The sequence below is a fragment of the Pteropus vampyrus genome, unplaced genomic scaffold, assembly GCF_000151845.1.
Source record: "Pteropus vampyrus isolate Shadow unplaced genomic scaffold, Pvam_2.0 Scaffold675, whole genome shotgun sequence".
NCBI lineage: Eukaryota > Metazoa > Chordata > Mammalia > Chiroptera > Pteropodidae > Pteropus > Pteropus vampyrus.
The window spans coordinates 207717-213898 of NW_011889456.1; the positions used below are offsets into that span (position 1 = coordinate 207717).

Sequence of the window (6182 nt, forward strand, 5' to 3'; positions counted from 1 at the left end):
GCATAGATCTTTATGAATTATTGTTTTGGTTTTCTTTGCATAAATGCCCAGAATTGCAATTGCTGGATCGACAGGTATATCTATTTTTAATTCTTTTAGGAACCTCCATACTGTTTTCCATAGAGGCTATACCAATTTGCATGCCACCAAAAAGGTATGAGGGTTCCCTTTTCTCCGCATCCCCGCCAACACTTGCTGTTTTTTGAATTATTGATGATAGCCATTCTGACAGGTGTGAAGTGATATCTCATTGTGGTTTTAATTTGCATTTCTCTGATGAGTAGCGACCTTGACCATCTTTTCATATATCTGTTAGCCATCTGTATTTCTTCTTTGGGGAAGTATCTGTTCAGGTCTTCTGCCCATTCTTTAATTGGATTGTTTGTTTTTTGTTGTTGAGTTGTAGAAGTTCTTTATATATTTTGGATGTTAACCCCTTATCAGATGTATCATCAGCGAATATCTTCTCCCAAACAGTCGGTTGTCTTTTTGTTTTGTTTATGGTTTCCTTTGATGTACAAAACTTTTTAGTTTGATGTAGTCCCATTTGTTTGCTTTTTATTTTGTTTCCCTTGCCCGAGGACATATCTGTGAAAAGAAATTCGTGTTAGTAATATCAGAGAATTTATAGCCTATGTTTTCTTCTAAAAGTTTTATGGTTTCAGGTTTACATTAAAATCTTTAATCTATTTTGAGTTGATTCTTGTATACAATGTAAGAAGATGGTCCAGTTTCTCTTTTTTTTGCATGTATCTTTCCAATTTTCCCAACACCGTTTATTGAAGAGACTATCTTTACCCTATTGTATATTGTTACCTTCTTTGTTATATATTAAGTGAGTGTATAGGCATGGATTTATTTCTAGGTTCTCTATTCTTTTACATTGATAAATGTATCTGTTTTTATGCCAGTACTATGGTGTTTTGATTACTGTAGCCTTGTACTATACTTTGATATCCGGTAGTGTGTACCTCCAAATTTGTTCTTCTTTCTCAAGATTCCCATGGCTAATTAGGTTTTTTTTTTTTTATGGGTCAAAACTTAGTTATTTTAACATGTCATAACTTTCTGCACTGAATCTCGATTCTGTCAGAACACATGTGTGATCCAGAGGAATTCATGTAACTTTCTGAGCCTCAGTTTTCTAAAGTATAAAGTGAGGGGGGAATAATCCTAGGGCTGTTGTAAGTATTAAAAAAAGTAGAACATTTAAAAGCACTTAGCAGGGCACCTTCCACTGAGTGAGAGGTTAGCACATGGTGGCTGCTTTCTTATTGTTTCATGTAGATCCATGCACTGTCCTATCCCTCGCTATGCACTGACTGCAAAACACTGGCATTCTAATAAACAGAATTAGGAAACAGTGGCTCATCAAATTAGTGTAGGTATATACATAATAGTTTAATATATATGCAATAATACAGTATCCAGGTATATATGTATGAATGTGCATAGTATATAATATATATACTACATATATGATAATGGAAACTATATATCAAATGCTACATATCTTAATCTATATTTGTATATAGTGTTCATTTGCTGATTCTGGTAGCTGGCACCTCCTTCTCCTCCGCTATCCTGGATCCCGTTCCTTCACTGTAATGACTTCCTTCCTCCTCATTGTAGAAATGCCCAGCGTGCTCTCCTCCTTCACTCCTCATGAAGCTGTAACTTCACATTCATACAGCTACTTCCTTTTCCCTTAAGGTTTCCGGCTTATGGCAATTTTCCCTGAAGATTATTAGCCCACCAAGTGAGAGCTAAAGTTCCGTGAAAGAATTGGGTTGTTCAGACACTCTCATATGAGAGGCATTTTCCCTCCTCCCTATGAATATTTCTGGAAAGAGGCAATGTCCCTGTTGCAGTAGCTGTAGCCGTAGCAAAAAGGAAATAGAATGTGGAATCCATTTTTCTGTGGACCATTAAAATATTTACAAAGGAAGAGTGCCGCCTCCTTCCAACTGCCGATCAAATCCAGTGAGGAATTTTAGATCTTTATGCTGGAAACATTGAAGGTCTTCTAGGTATTACATGCAGGGAGAGGTGTCCTGAGATTTCTGGATCTGGCTGCCATCTAGCTCCCTCTGAGGAAACATGTAAACATTCTTGTCCCTGAGGTGGAAAACAAGCAAAATTCTCTTCATTTGGTGCAGAAATGTGAAGATTCCGTGCTTTGGAATACCAGGGTTCTGGGCTAGGTCATAACTAAGGGTATAGACAGAGTTGGAAAACATCATTCTCGGTGTCATCAGTGAAGAGGTTCAAGGGCCTCTGGTGAGCTACGTCAGACACTGTGTGGCTGTGGGTGCCTTAACTGGCTGGTCTGAGCACCTTCTTAGTGGTGACATTTTCAGATGGACCAGGATTATCATTTTTTGTATTTATCCCTATTTTGTTTCCACTTTCCTCCACAACGTCTTTTCCATATATGGGCCTCAGAGAATGTCAAAATTTTAACAGTTCTTTTGTTTCATTACAATGGAAATCACAGTCACAAATGGAAAATGACAGGAGTCTCAACTCAATAGAATGTGTTCACCAAGATGAGACCAAGGTTGCAATAAACACCCGTGTCTCAATCTATCTCTGTTTTTAATTCTAATAAGAGTACTTAGAGGTTTGATTCTGGCCTCCATTGCAACACGTTTTAAATTGCACTGAAATAGTAGTGGCCTCACCGCTCAGTATTTTCCTTTGAAGGGGCTAATACACTAGATTTGAATTCTCCGCAATTCTTTACAGGAGCCATAGCTCATGTTTTCTGACTCAGTCTTCACATAAGAGCTGCAGAAAAATGAAACTGAGGGTTAATTCATACAGTTTTCTGCCTTCTGTCACCCAAAATGTTTGAGTGCCCACGTGGGACAACGTGCTTCCCAAGTTGGATCCTGAAAGAGTAAGAGAAGGATGGTGACTGCGCTCCACGGAGCCGGGGAGACACACATTAGAGTCAAGATTAGGGTGAAGCACCAGCACGCTCAGTGCTGTTAAGAGCAAATACTTAGAACCGATGAAGAGGAGGTACTGGGAGGCAATAGAAAGCTTCACTTTCTGACAAAAGCTGTGGTTCCTGAATTTAAATGACATCAGATTTTCATTTCTTCTTCTAAAACACTGAGACAACCTCAGTAGTGGTCACACAGGAAATTGTAAAGATTAAATCAATAAAATTTGCAAATGACAGCATTAGAATCTGAACGTAGTGAATGACAGCTGCCTTTGTTATTAAGGTAACAGGCAAAAATCTGAGCATTCCATGTTCAGCTAAGCCAAGGCAAGAGGAGATTTGAGTGTAGCTCCTGGAATAGTTTCAGGGGTGTAGATGTTGAGGTCTCCCCAAACTGAAACTCTGGGAGAGGGGATTGTCTGTAGGATTATGAAGGAACAGAGCCCCAATTTCCACTCGTAGCACAGTGCCTGGCACATTCATGAGACAAACCTTCCAGCGCACTTGAAGCTCTTTGCAGAGAACCATCCTGGAGGAAAGTAGTCTGACTGAAAATATGGCTCTTTTGTGAATCGGAAATATAAGCAAAATAATCCCTTCCCTCATTTTCAGATTCAGATTCCTTTGGTGATATTATACTAAGGCACAGATTAAATTAAAAATTTGTAAAAGCTAGGAAAACAGTAAAAAAAATAAAATAAAAAGGAGAAGTGGGTGAGGTGAGTTGGATGATGGGAAATGAGATATCACCAGATTTTCAGTCACTGACTGTCACAACGGTTTAATTCAAAAGCTATTTCTTGGGTTAGTAGTTGTGTAAATTAAAGAGCGTTCTTCTCTCAAGCACAGAGTTTGGGAAGGCACCAAATCTATGGAATCCAAATAATACTCTAATACAATACTAGAAAATGAAAATGCCCACACATGTTTGATCAACAAAGAAAGTACCAACACTTTAAAGACATGAAATGGTTTTGCATTTGCAAGTCCTGAGAGTCTTACAAAGGAAGAGGACACTCTTTGTGAGTCAAATTTGGGCAAATACATTCAGTCGTATAAAATTCTGCACACCAAGAGTTCATTCGTACAGTTCTCTCATTCTGTCACACACACAAAAGAAACCTGAACAGTTAAAAAAAACCCTGTCCTCAACTGCTTGTATACAAAACTAAGTTTTCTTTTCAACAATACGGTCCAAGTGGAGTCCTGTGAAAGACGTTTCAGTAACGTGAAATTATATAAAAATTGAGACTGTCATAGAGACACAAGAAATTGTCAAACATGCTACTTCTCTCAGCTGTAAATAACTTAAAGAAATAATCTGGAAAGTGTTAAGGAGGTTGCTTTCATGAAAGCTAAGAAAGGAAAATTAAGTTCTTGTTTTTTATAAACGAAACACCGTTTAAATACAAGACAACAAATTTTAATAAAATGCTGTTTCAACAGATTTAGTGTGAAAAATATTTTAAGATATTACCTTTGGTATTTATATTTAACATTCAAATATTCCAATATTTGAAAAGTCAAAAAAAAAATGCTGTTTTAACGTTACCGCTTTTTAGTTTTTCAGTACCGCACTCAGCCCTTTGCAACGCTGGAACGCTGTAAAATTACCATGACAGTTACAGGGCCACAGCGCAGCAGGGCGTCTGTGTCCCTGGCCCCAGGCCCCAGACAGTGCTGCGCCCGACTCCCTGCGACGGCATCCTCGTCTCCGAATCCATGGGCATCTCGCCCAGAAACCATCCCGCTCCTGTAAAAACGGCTTAACATGCTCTGATTCCCAGTCGCTCATCCCTCACTGAAAGGGTTCTTTGTAAAAATGGGCTCGCTGGAGTTTCTCCGTGAAAGTAACGCACAAAACTCGAGGCGTTGGGCTCGGTACCGAAAGCAATGTCCCCAGCGTGGCCAAGGCTGAGCTCTGTCTGCAGCAGTCAGCGCGGGGGGAGCGAAGGTTTCTCGACGACTATTAAAGCGATCTCCTTGGGAAAGAGGGAAGAGCAGTCAAACCTAGAACACAAGGCGCCGGTTTCCACTGTCTCATGCTCCAGCAGTTATTCAACCTGTTGAACACAGAGGACAGCTCCGTGCCCCTTTGAACCACACCCTGCTCTAAAAACTACTCTCTAAGCTACATCCCAGTCTGGTACAGTTGGAGTGGGCAAAAGAAGAAAATCTGGTTTGCCCCTCTTTGGGCATTCTTGTCTGGAATTATTTCCAAGGAATCCATAACTATCTAAAGCCCTAGAAATAGAGCTCCTATGCTAGGGAGGTTGTCGAGATTACAGCGTGCCTTTTTCTCATGTAACAATCCTCAAAGAAAAGTCAGCAAATACAGAAGAAAGTTATGCTGGTGACTCTCTTCAATTACATTCTTTGCGAAGTTCAAAAACAATCTCGACTCACATTTCTGCTGCAGCTGAGAAATACCTGATACCAAAATCAAGGTGCTATTTAAGAAATATGTTGTGTATCACGAATCTACAAAATTATGCTTAGAGAGAAGAACATCATCTATTTTCTTAAAAAAATAATTTTATGACATATCTATTTTTTCTGATCTTTTTAAGGTGTTTTTTGGGGTGAGTGGTGGGTCGAGGTGTATCTGGGCTTTCCAAAGTGTAAAGTCTAGTTGCTTTATGGAAAGGCTCTTCAAGATAGTATTTTGTTAAAGACATTTGTCACTTAAGTTAATGCTAACTGTTCTAACTGATGAACAGAAAACTACCCAGAAAATTATTCACACTTTGATTATTATAGAAATTCATTTTTCCTTTGTGTAAGAGTACGATATAAGCATTCGCGATCAGTTGACTCTTCTGGTTGGCTGTTCTGATATGGTGATTCAAAGCGATGGGTACTTTCTATTTTGTGATGTTGCCGCAGTCACCATGTGATGCCCAATTTGTCTGTGGTACTTGAGTTTATTCCATTCAGTTGTACAAGGAACCATTATGGTAGGTCATATGAAATACTTTAAAGAGCCAAGACCGTACAGGGCAATATCGGTGATGCTCATATTGGTTTATCTGAATTTATTCCCAAGGGATGCCAAAAGGCAAAGAAGTTGAGCAATAGACTCTAATCCTGTGACCAATGGAAAAAGAGACATGTTCAATGAATACGTCCATTCTTTATTTTTATGCTATTTCTACCAATGCTCTTTTAGGTAAAAAAAACAAAAAACAAAACAAACAAACAAAAAAACCAACTATGTTTGCTGCACAGA

The 6182-nt window shown here is 38.9% G+C and overlaps 1 long non-coding RNA gene across 1 annotated transcript in view; it reads right to left on the bottom strand.

Moving 5' to 3' along the window:
• The window catches only part of LOC111733886, a 13714-nt gene extending 9375 nt beyond the window's left edge, over positions 1 to 4339 (bottom strand). The window contains exon 1 of the long non-coding RNA XR_002778230.1: positions 2685 to 4339. This is a non-coding gene — a long non-coding RNA (uncharacterized LOC111733886). The remainder of the gene's footprint in view (positions 1 to 2684) is intronic.
• Between the last annotated feature and the right edge of the window lie 1843 nt (positions 4340 to 6182).